Source organism: Colius striatus, chromosome 2 (genome assembly GCF_028858725.1).
Source record: "Colius striatus isolate bColStr4 chromosome 2, bColStr4.1.hap1, whole genome shotgun sequence".
Classification (NCBI taxonomy): domain Eukaryota; kingdom Metazoa; phylum Chordata; class Aves; order Coliiformes; family Coliidae; genus Colius; species Colius striatus.
This window is the reverse complement of record NC_084760.1, coordinates 12,254,242-12,267,360: the sequence shown is the minus strand read 5'-3', so window position 1 is coordinate 12,267,360 and position 13,119 is coordinate 12,254,242.

Here is a 13,119-nt window from a genome sequence, read left to right as displayed (position 1 = left end):
AAGAAATGACTTAGACAAGTGCTTCTTTGCTTGGGTAGAATCACATATTACATTCTCAATAGAGTGGGAGTAAATTAGCTCCACTTATGGACATAGAAAGCTCTAAATCTAACCCTTAAAGTATGTTAGTTTCTCAGAACCAGAGAAAAACAGCAAAAATATCTTGGTTTTCCATTTTCTTTTTAATAGAAGAACAAATTGTTATATTATTTCAGTATGAAAATCTACTGGGGAAATTACGTCTCTGAATTATTCATACCTGTTTTACCACTTTCCTCTGGCTTGTGCTTGTCTCTGAGTTCAGACTGGCAGCCTTTTTCTCATTTCTTGTGCAGATGAAATTTGTCCTTTTGCTTTTTTGTCCTTGTGATTATTTTGTCTCTGTTATTCTCTATTTTGTACCTTACAGTTGCTTGGAATGGTTAGTTTGCTATTCTGAGTTTCACAGATTTCGTCAGCTCAGATCATGTTCCTGGGGAGTTTGGTCTGTAGAAAGTGAGCTCATTTTATTGATAGCAATGTAGAAGCTTGTCACTGAAATGGTCATTTAAACATCCTTAATAGAATTATTTATGTCACACATGCATGTACACAGACCTCATATAATCCTAAAGGGATGGTTCTAATATCAGTATTGAAAAGTAATAATATTAAGCTGTTGAGGAATGTGAAAAGATAACAGCAAATATTGTTACTGTACAGTATAGTAATTCTTCTTAAAGAGGGTTAATTCACTGGAAGCAGCACAATGGTAATTTCAGACCATGTTTCTGCAGTGTTTTTTTTTCCTGCAGTCTATGGCTTTGATATACAGAATGCAGGAAAACACTTAAGTATCAAAATAAATTCATACTGTCTGAAATACTCCGTTCAGCTGATGGCCAACGTAAGAAGACCATGGACCTATTGGAATGAGTCTACAGGAGGTCATGAAGATCATCAGAGGACTGGAGTATTTCTCCAATGAAGACAGATTAATAAAAAAGTTGGAATTATTCACCCTGTGGAAGAGAAGGCTTTGAGGAGACCTTATAACGTTGTAGTAAGTAAAGATGCCTACAAGAAAACTGGAGGTAACTTTGTAGTATCATAGAATCATGGAATAGTAGTAGGGCATGTAGTGATAGAAGAAGGATTGATGACATTAAACGGAAAAAGGGCAGATATAGTTTGGATATTAGGAAGATGTGAAGGTGTTGAGGCACTGGAACAGGTTGCCCGCAGTGATTGTGGATGCCCCATCTGTGGAGTGTTCAACACCAGGATGGATGGGCCTTTAAGCAACCTGGTCTAGTGGAAGATGTCCCTACCCATGGTAAGGGAGTTGGAACTAGATGATCTTTAAGATCACTTCCTACCCGAATCATGCTATATTTCTATCATTCATGATACATCCAAACGAAATGATTCTGTTTTGTTTGTCAGCATCCTATAGAAAGGCTGAAAAATGCATCACAGTTTTAAGGTAATTTCAATACAACAATGTGAAGTATGTCCTATGCCAAGACAGTGTTATGACCAGACTAAACAGATTTCACAGAATGGTAGGGTTTGGAAGGGACCTTTAGAGATCATCTAGTCCAACCTGTGTGCAGAAGCAGGTCAACCTAGATCAGGTTGCATAGGAACATGTCCAGGTGGGTCTTGAAGACCTCCAAGGAAGGAGCCTCCACACCCTCCCTGGGCAGCCTGTGCCAGGGCTCCCTCACCTCAACAGTAAAATAGTTTCTTCTTATGTTTAAATGGAAATTTTTGTGTTCCAGCTTATTTCTACTACCCTTTGTCCTGTTACCAGATAAAGCAGAAAAAAAGTGATGCCCCATCTTCCTGACACCCACCATTTAGATATTTGTAGATGCCTCCTCAGTCTCCTCTTCTGCAGACTAAACAGCCCCAGTTCCTGCAACATTTCCTCGTATGAAAGATCATAGAATCATAGAATGGTAGGGGTTAGAAGGGACCTTTAGAGATCATCTAGTCCAAACCAAAGATGCTCCAGTCCTCTGATCATCTTGGTGGCCCTGCGCTGGACTCTCTCCACAAGTTCCCTGTCTGACTTGAGCTGGGGAGCCCAGAACTGGACACAGGACTCCAGATGAGGCCTCATCAGGGTAGAATAGAGGGGGAGAAGAGCCTCCCTCAACCTGCTGGCCACACTCTTCTTGATGCATCCCAGGATTCCTTTGGCCTTCTTGGCCATGAGGGCACATTGCTGGCTCATGTTTAGTTTATTATTAATCAGGACTCCCATGTCTCTCTCTGCAGAGCTGCCCTTCAGCAGTTCGACCCCCAGCCTGTCCTGGTACATGGGGTTGTTCCTCCCCAGATGCAGGACTCTGAACCTCACGAGTTTCCTCTCTGCCCAGCTCTCAAGCCGGTTTGCTACCTTGATGCCTGTTTCCCCTCACCTGATGCATTTAGTCATCTCCAGTCAGTGCCATACGTTCTTCAGAAGGGAGGATTGTGGTGAGAGAATAACTAGCTCTTTGGCCACCTCATCCATAGTGGCAGCAACAAAAGCAGTAGAGATGAGTGTTTGACAGAAAGAGAATTTTTTTCTCTTAAAGGGACTGGTGATTTTCCAGTTAAAACATTAAGCATTGTGCAGTCAGAAATCGAGCTATGCTTGTGACATCAGTAATGCTGCATGAGAAAGGAAGACAAATATACAGTAAGAAATCTTTTTTATGAGAACGTTTACAGGAAGAAAACAAAGCACTTTATATTGGAAGTCTGTGGAACAGAAATACCACTAAATAAAATGCCTGCAATTCATATGCTGAACTGACAACCTACTCAAGGCTGGATTCGGTCACTTGCTGTTTGCTGTATTTCCACTTTGTGTAACCTCTTACACAAGGTTCATGATATTACCTGTATGCATTATGGATTGCTGTGCTAGATATCCTTTGTGAAGTTTACAGATTCTATTTTCTGCATGAAAAATAATATTTGCTGGGATTTTTTTAAAGGTGATGTTTTCCTAATTCTTAGCATGCTGCTGTCAACCCAACAAATCTCACTTCCAGAAACAGATACATTTATTTGCATGACAGCTTTCTGATGAACTATTTCCTTAGTGTTCCCCATTTTCCTCCTGTATCACCACCAGTGTCTGTTCTCTCTGTTAGCCTGGACCTATGCAAATGGATGATGAGATCCATTATTAAATAAGGCAAGAAAGGGTTGGTGTACATGAAATAATATGATCTAACACACCCTGTCATTTGAAAGAGCTAGCAGCCCTTGCTGACCATCTAATTTTCTGCTCTAATTTTATTCTTGGCTCTAGTCCCTCACTCTCCAGATAAAACTATGACTTTTGTGTGTTAGAGGTCTTCATAGCCACACATACAGGGAAGGATGTCCTTACTTTTCACTAAGGAAAATATGGTTTGAAAGCAAAAAAGAAAAAACAGTGTGCTAAAGATAGACTGCAAGTATGGAGGATATAAAAATTAGCATCATCAGAGGAAGTTACTATAGGTCTCATTTGCTTCTTCCCTGGTATAATCAAAGATAAACGTTACCTTGTTCCAATTCAAGCTAGAAAAGCACATCTCTTTCCTAAACATCACTTTAAAGACAGCATATTAAACCCATTATCCTTCTTATTATACTTAATATTAGTTTAATAGAAATTGGCATATTTAGAAGAAGGGCCTAAATAAAAGCTTAGGATTTATTGTTTAAATCTTCTGACAGTCTTCTTCACCAAAGTGAAAATAAGTGACTGCATTACAAAGAGCTAGGTTTCAGACCTTTCCACTCAAAAGAGCAGGCAAAAGACTTTTTTGCATACCTTTCCTTAAGAGAAGCTAATTAGAAGTGTATTTCATTTGTCTTCACATTCCAGCCACAAATTAGGAAAAGCTACCAGCAGTCTGACATTTCTAAACAAGCAGGTTCACAGAGTGCCAGGCAAACCACAAAGAATGCGTGGGATGGAGAGGGAGATAACAAAACATTTTCTTAGGAGCACATTCATAACATGAATTCTATATCTAAAGGAAGAATTCTTGCCCAGTCATCTTGGCCTCCTTGTTTCTAGTTTATTTACTTGTTTTTTATGTAGAAGTAGGAAATGTTGATGTGGACTCTGCATACAAGTGTCTGCAACACAAAGCTACAGTTTGTCCAATAAGTTATTGATGGATAAGAGTACTGAGAGAAACTCAACTGTAGCACTTCTCCCTTCTGTTTGCTTACTATACAAGAACTAAGTCATTCAAGTATTTTTTTCTTTGTAAGGCATATTTTGCATCTCCTTCAAACTTCCTATCATTGTTACTTGAAATAACACATGACATTGACAACATCTCATTTTTTTTCCCCCAAACATTCTATGGAGGAATTTATAGAGCAGGAGAAAATGTGAAGTCCAGCAGATAAAGTTCTGCTGCTCGATTGTTTATTGGCTTACGTCTAGGGAAGCTGTTTACATCCTAAAAAAATGTATATATGTTTTTAAGAAGCCAACAGAACTACTTTTTACATTCACTTCACAAATATAAAGACTACCATAGCTGCAAATCAAAGACTAGAATGTTATGTTTTAATTTACTTTTTCTTTACCAATTGGAATAATTGTCATAAACATCTCTAAGGAAAAAAAGTAATCCTATTGCTCACTGTGTAATGTAACAACTGCAAGGGAGTGAAAACAGTAGCTTGAAGCCCTTGCAACTGATATTTCTCAGGGACACATGGAAGTGATTCATAATGAAGACATTCAACTATAGAGCAAATATACTGACACTGCAAATCAATGTGGGTATAGTAGTGGAAGCTGAGCACAATGTATTTGCTGCTTTCCAAGTAAAAGATTTGTCCAAAAAATAGTACCGATTTCAGTAATCAAAAGTTTACTAACAGAAACTTATGATGACTTTACTTCTGAGGCACCACTCTGGAAAGGTATCTTTAAACCTTTGAAAGTTTGACAAGATCCTGTAGCATCTACACTTACTACATTTCCTTTTAAGCACATTTTTGGCCATCTGACTTGTTGAAAATGGGGAAATAACCTCTTAGCTAGGAATAATGGACAACCACTGACTACAGTTTCCACAGACAGTGCCAAGCATTTTTCCATTTCATTTTAAATCCAAGAATTCACCAGAAAGCAAATGACACATTTAACAGATAATGTTGCCATTTTAGGCTAGCAACCATCTGTGACTTGCTATACAGAAGACCAGTAAAACTATGAACATCCCCAGTCTCAATTTTACCACCTGATAGCTACAACTGTACAGCACAGTGGAAATGGATGGATAAGACTAGACCTCCTTAGCACCACTGCTATGAAACAAATCAAATCGAACCAAATCAAACCAAACCAAACCAAACCAAACCAAACCAAACCAAACCAAACCAAATAAAAGCAACATCACAATTTACGCAATCATGGACTAAATAAAACAAATACTGGACTCTTTCTCTTGTATATACTAACCAATCTGTTTTCTTGGAGAAACATTTATACTGATCTACTGTATATTTTTCTTTTCAATGACACTCATCAATTCCATGCCATAACTCACTGGATTGTACCTTCAAGTTGCCAAATTTTCAAGACATTTGTTTCCTATCTAGACAGTAGGCAAGCAATCTTCTGAGCACCCGATATCATGTGCCAAACATAAGCAAATGATGGTGTTTTTGAAAATCCTTGAGAATTTTTGTATATGTACACATATTTTAAAGGATAAAGCTCGTTATTTACTGCTGCTTCAAATTGTCAAACTTTATCAGCCCAGCCCCAGATTTGTGATGACTTGTGTCAATAGTTTTCTTTGCAGCTGGTTGTAATGTTACTTTTTTCTCTCTCAAGTTCATAAAAACAATTCAAAAGATGTCTACAGTCTGATACAGTATAGAAAGTATATGCCTCATGCAACTAGACTCCTGCACTTTATTGACCATTTGGTTTGCATATTGGGATGAATTTTCCTTTGGATACCAATGCCCAGCGGAAAAGAAGAGTAGGCTAGGCACAAAAATTGCTGAAGAGAGGCTAACTGAGGGCACAGGACCTCTTCAACAATTTCAACAAAGTTATCCAGCTTTGCTTCCATGTCCCAGGAGATACTGCTGGCCCAAGTCAAGAATAGTAAATATGGTAGAGTTGCATTCTCGACCACTGAGAGCAACACAGTCTGCCTTCCACCCATATATATAACAACTTGTTTCCTCCCAGTGGCTTTATTCAAACCTTCAAAGGGAAGAGTTCTTGGTCTGTTCTATCCCCCATATCAGGACCAAGCATTATTTGAAAGAGTGGCCATTGGCATAGGCTAAATCTGTGCCAAGGAGTTCCTCATTCTGAGCAACAACAAGGTAGCAACTGAGGCTGTTCAGCCTTCCACTGTAGACACAGTCAACACGCACTCTGCCAACAGTGTGAAAATATTATGTATTGACAAATTACACATTGTTTGCAATTGGGCAATTTTCCATAATTTGAGAAAAATCACATTATGCAGGAAATAATGTGTCCTGCGGTGTTAAAATCTGCAACAGCTTTCATTTTTCTGCGGTGTAGTTGAGAAGTAATTTGTTTGTTGTTCTGGGTATTATTTTTAGCCATGGTCATAGCCAAGAGAGATTCTATCTTCTCCAGTGTCTTTTTTTTTTTTAGTGGAACCACTCTTTGAAACATCTTTCTTTTTAGTTATGGTCATGTTTAGCTTAGTCTGGTCCAGCAGGCAAACAAATGATGCTTTCTTTTGAAAAGATGATGGAATTGGTAGCAACTCAACAACAGGGTGTGCCCACACTGAATATATTCAGGAAAAGGCACAGAAATATCCTGCAATTAAAAAGTACACTTAGAAATAAAACATCCCGACCACGACTCTCTCTGGATTCCTCTCATCACTGCCTGAAAACTGAAGAAATTTATTGCAGAAGAACTACTACATCAAAACAAAATAATGAATAGAGTTAAAAGTCATAAACAGCCAATAAATGAAAAGGGAAACTTCAGCAGTTTGGAACATGTAACATTCTTCTGAGGATTTGTAATGTGGGAAGAAAAAAATAAGCATTACAGAACATAAAAATATCCCCAGTTTGTGTGGAAGTGTCTGGGTTTTACATTCAGTGATTTAGCTGTGGGTATAATGTTGCATACTGATTTCAATATTTATCAATGTGCTGGTCCTGAAAAAGTAAGTATTAAGCTCGGAATTCTACCCAAAAAATATTATACACCATAACGATGAAAAAAAGCTTGTATAAACCAGTAGAAACATTACTCTTTCTGTGAGCTGTTGCATACAATACGATTTATGAAGTGTTGCATGAAATTCTGAGATGAAAGCTTCCTGTATGTCTATCATGATATTTACTCTGTGCATCTACTGCTCTCACACTATCATTGTATTTAAATCTCACATATGTTCAAAACACCACCTCTCTCATAATTATTCAGATGGGTTTACTTTTGCTTTTTCATTGCTAAAGCTGCCACAGCTTAATTTGGGAGATTTTCAGGTGTTTTCCCTAGCTGCCTCAAACTGAAACAACAGGGTTATAAATGTGAATTGTCTCACTGTTTGAGGAAGCACCTGGAGTGCACATAAAACCATTAACCCTCTGAGACACTGAGCTGTGCTGGAAGCTTGTACATAGCACTGGTAGCACACGTCTCCTTATTGCCATGACACTTCCACATTAAACATGAACACATCCAATAAAATCAGCAGAGAGATCTCATATATGGTAAGAATTACAGCTGCACTAATAATACTAACTCAGCTTTGTGAATATCTCCCTAAGGCCTCATTGCAACATATACTGAATTGATCTTTCTCCTTCAGTGGCGAGATCTACATCATTTCTTAAGTAGCGTTCCTCTTACATTGTTAACCATTGCTGTCAAGAAAAGCCTAACTCACCAGTAGAAAATATGGAGAGGAAACATATGTTATTAACATTTTGCTGACCAAAGTGATCACATATTCTACCTTTAAAGGTCCAGGGTCGCTACTGTCGCAGAGTATGACTTGCAAAGACATTGCTGACAACACACAGGAAGAGTAAGATTTGAGGATAAACAGTGACAAATTGTCAGACGTCTTCATCTTAGTAAGCCTCAAACTGAAATAGATCTTTCAAGACAGCCTTTTTACACACTGGGCCTTTCATTAGATTGGTGAGATGAAAAACTAATTAAAGCAGGAACTTAGATTTGACCCAAATTCAATCTGCATTTGCAAGCTGAATGAACTTTCAATTTACAAAACAAAATACTACAGGATGAGAATGAAACAGTATAGAAAAAGCCAGTCAATTATGTGATGCAATTAAAGTTACAGGCACCATGATTACATGAATTCTTCTAAATCCTCCTTCATTAATTCAAATTAGAATGCCATCTTCATCTCTGTCCATATTGTTACACCTATCACAGAAGTGTAAAAATCAATTTCAAACTAATTAACAGTTCGCAGAGAAGAGTATGGTAGTCAGTTTTTTTCAGTATCAAAGAGCAGCAGGGCATTGAGCAACTGTAGGTCAGAGATGGCAAAACTATTTCTTACAAAGTGCCTGAGTAGCGGAGCAAGCTTTAAATTGCAGTGACAAAGTCTGTCCTTTGAGATTAATCTTTTTTTCATGACCATGAAATATTTCTCCACTATGAGCAGTGAATGTGAATTTGCTCAGTTTAAATGCCAGCAATAACTCCCGTTGTTATTCTTTTTCTGGCTGCCTTTACTCATTAATCTGTTTAAGGACAGTTGTAATAAATGCACATCTAAAAGGCCTTGCCACAAGCAAATCTGAAACTCATACATTTGAATCACTTCCTCTGTGGCAAAAAAAAAGACTGAATCAAGATATCTGGCTGCAGTAATGTGAAGGAAAAAATATTATCATGTCTTTACCAATGTTTTCTTGCTATTTTGTCGTATTGGCCTTCTGTCACCTTATTGAACAACATCAAATAATAACACACACACATCAAATATTGAGGCAGCTAATGAGGAAAAAATTTACAAAGAATGAACATTTTATTGGAAGAAATCTTAAAAAAAATAACATTTAGGTTAAAAATCTTCAGGATGAAATCATAAAGTAATGCAGTTTTTTGTTGACATAGTTTCATCTAAATCCTATCCAATTACTTAGATGTCTGCTAGAAAACAGTCAACATTAACATCTGAGTATTACCTTTATCTAGTTCATATGACATACATTTTTTATCAGAAAAGTGAAGTAATGCTCTGGCATACAGTTGCTAAATTGTAGTGTTTGCTAAAACTGGAACTATTACTTCAACACTGACAACAAGTTAAAACAATAAGAAAGATCTCTTCAGCCTGTAAAAGGGTTTTATAATGACATTAAAGCAAATATAAAATTTCAAAAGAGCTCTAGCAGATCTACATAAATGTATCCCTCAAAATCCTGAAGTTTGGCTATCTGTCAGGAATTTAGGGCGTTTATTGAACACATTCAGCTTCATTACGATGCACTGCAGTTTTTCAATTGTCATATGAAATAATGTGTGTGTTAACCTGATAATCAGATTTTTCTATTAAAGGAGCCCTTTCAGGGAAACAAACTATGCCTTATTTCTGAAAATAAAAGAAAGAGCTACTAACACATCTCCACTAAAAACACTTTTGTTTTAGAGGGACATTATCTAATAGCATAATTATAGGCAGTGATATTTAAAACAGTGGTAAATATAATTGTCCAACATTTCAGTATTGTATACTGAAGAAATAACAACAAAAAAAGATGCTTTTTTAATTCTGACTCTACCAAATATTATCCAAATGTATATCAATTTACTTAGATTGACTTTATTATGATAGTACTGCAGTATTCTGTAGCCTAAAAGTCCAAATATGTTTAACACGTCCAAGATGACTCTTATGTGAGTAACCAGGGAGGTCTTAGCCTCACTTCCATTGCTTATACATAAGCCAAAATATTACAGGCTACAGAGTAAACTCAAGACCTTTCAAAAGAAAGATGCAGAAAAATCAGATCCTCTATGTCCTTTAGTGGGCATAAAACCACACTAATGTTCACAATTATGATATTTCACATTGTGGCTCTGGGAAGGAGAATTAAGGCCATGTTTTTAGGAGGTGATAGGATACTGCTTAATTTCTGATGTAGGAAGCAAATGAACTCAGAAATGAGATGCCTTGCTTCCTTTTCTGGAAGTGTTCATGTTGCTCTTTCCCATATATAAGACCACTTCCATAAAAAATGGGAGAGTTGCCAAAATAACAAGAGAATGACATAAGTTTTCTCAGGAACACTACTCATGCTCTGGAGTATATCCTTGGAGAATCTGGTTAATATTTTCTTTATCTGAAGCATAAACTTTACACACAGAAAGATAATTAAACGTCATCTTTCACCAGAAGGCTTTGTGTTTTTATGCCTGAAAGTTTGCTTCTAAGTTACCACCTCAATTTTTTAAATACTGCTTTGACTCAGAGAATAAATTCATAAGAGATACAAAGGTACATCAGTAGAGAGTCTTTGTAAATGCTGACTTAAATTTCCATGTTAAAAGACATCTTTCTCCCCAGTTGCCATTACAGTGAATGACAATGAATTTGAAAGGCCTTCTCAAGCATGGCCAATTGCATTGAGCTTTCCCAATACCAAAAATCCTGCACTTTGCAAACAGTAGTTTCTAAAATCCACAGAAATATCACCCAAGTGAGTAGTACCATGTATGTTTAACAGGTTTTGTTGCAGGAGTAGCTATTACTCACAAATCTTAATTCTTTGATTCTGTTTTAAAAATAATTGACATAAACTGAGCAAACAGTACAAACTTTTTTTTTTAAGTGCACAGCATTCCTAAGTGGAAATTGTTGGAACCATGTTTGCAGAGCGAGTTATTAAGAGAGAAAAGTGAAGAGAAACCAGCTCTACAGAAGGCTGCAGTCTTGAGTGAGCTGGGCTTAGTGATCCAAAATCCACTGAGCTCACTTTTACCCTTATTTCAATTCTGGGATGGTTTGGAAGAGTTTTATAAACAATTCCAAGGTAATTCAATTTTTTAAAAAATAACTTTAGCACTCTGTTCACAGTTCTTTCAAAAAAACCCATTTCATCTTTAATAACAAACCAAAAGGTAACTTCAAAACCTTGGTAAAAGCATTTCATCTAACAGACAGGAATCAAAACACTGTTTTCAAGAAAACAAAGATTATTTTTCATAGACTTCATGGCAAGTTGGTGTGGTTTCTAGTCTCACAAATATCCACTCTCCTCTCCAGAACTCAGAAGAAACATCTTGTTTCAACACATGGTTTGGTTTCCATTACTGAAATAGCACACTTGGCTAAGCCTTAGACTGCGTCAGGCCCCCAGAGCAACAGAAGTACTGTGTGGTGGTTCCCAGCCTGTACATTGCCACTGCACTGGTGCAAATTCAGTGGCAGCAGTCACTCTGAGAAAAAGTGGAATGGTAATTTTCTTTCTTTTTGTTCTCTTTATAGACAAGCTCAATGTATTTTTTAATAGGTGGTGATAGGTTATGGTTATTAATTTTCTTTTTCATCCATGCAGTTTCAAACATTGAGATGAAGAGCTGACCAAGGCTTGCTGGCCAGCATGATGCTTTTAGAATCATAGAATAGTTTCAGGTGGAAGAGATGTTTAATATAGAGTCCAGCCTTTGTCTTAGTCCTGTTGACCACTGGATCATTTCCCTAGGTGCAATATCCACCAGTCTCCTAAACACCTCCAGGGACAATGACTCTACCACCTCTCTTGTTGCGTTTAGTGTTGGATACATTTGGTAAGAGATTAATCCCCTTGTGTTCTGATTGGTCTTCAGAGATTAGAGGAGCTAGGGGTGACTGGATTTCTCTCTTAATAGGCAGGTCGATTTTATTGTGACTATAGGCCATAGACATCAAATGCACAAACAGCCCATCTGCTGTAGGTCCAGCCACATTCAAACATATCAGATGAGTCCATGAATAGTATGATTTGTTCCATATGCAACATATACAGATTCTTTCAGTTTGACAGTGATAAATGCACTAAGCTGCAGGTTAGCTACAATTCTCAAAATACAATTGCAGTCACATAGACTCCCACTTGTTGTAGAGGAGGTTGCAAATCTTACCAAAAGATCTCACTTCCATTCTGGGGATGGTGATGAGAACAAACCCATCGTCTGTCCCCACTACTCGGTGTCGAATTCTTGTCCCCCAAAGCAGGTATTAAATCAGGGTAATATTTATACCTCGTTATCTATCTACTAGGTAAAATGCGTGGGTGGCAATTCGGTCAAACTATTGCTCTTTACAAAACTGTCTTTCCTTTCAAAATTGTCCAAAACTGTCAGTTTACCAGAAGTTGCCCAAAATGCTCCTTGGTATCTTTCATAAAACACATCTTTGGTAGCTTGTATGAAGTAGAAGAATGGGGTGGGAAGAACAGAATCTCACAACCTCCACCTCACCTTACATTCCTCCCTGATGCCATGGCAACCAGACCCTCATCCAGTCCTCATGTTTGTTCGGGGCACCGGATGTTTGGCAGTGATATTGATCCTTGTGTTTTCCCTACTGTTTAGTGCTTCCAATGCTTCCTTGTTTCCTACTGTTTTGTGCTTCCAACAACTATGCATTCCCAATCCATTCAGGAGCCTGCGCATCTGGCTACTCTCTGTTCAAGCTTCCACACAGTGTAGAGAAGTAGCTGATTTGGGAGTATCTCCAGCTGGAAAGGGGTTTAGCGAGCCAGCTCACTTGAGGCTGATCTGCAGGGTCAGATGCTAACATGCAATGTCACTGTGATTAGTCTGGCTATATCTCCACTAGGAAATCAAGCAGTGCCAAGACTTATTCTTTGCTCCTGAAACCAGCTGGTATAATCTGGCAATATATTGCACTAACCATGCAAGCCACATAAGTCTTCTTACCAGCAGGATAGCAACATCCAAACTGCGTTTTGGGAATAGTCTAAGAAAGCTGGAAACAGTAACCCAGTGGAAAGCTATGCTGGAAACAATGCAGAAGTTAAACTGTCAATTACATTACCATTCTGAGACCTGAGCCCTGACACTTGTACTTGTTGAGAAAGATCTGGCTTCCATGTCCAGAGATAGAGAAATGGTTGTGT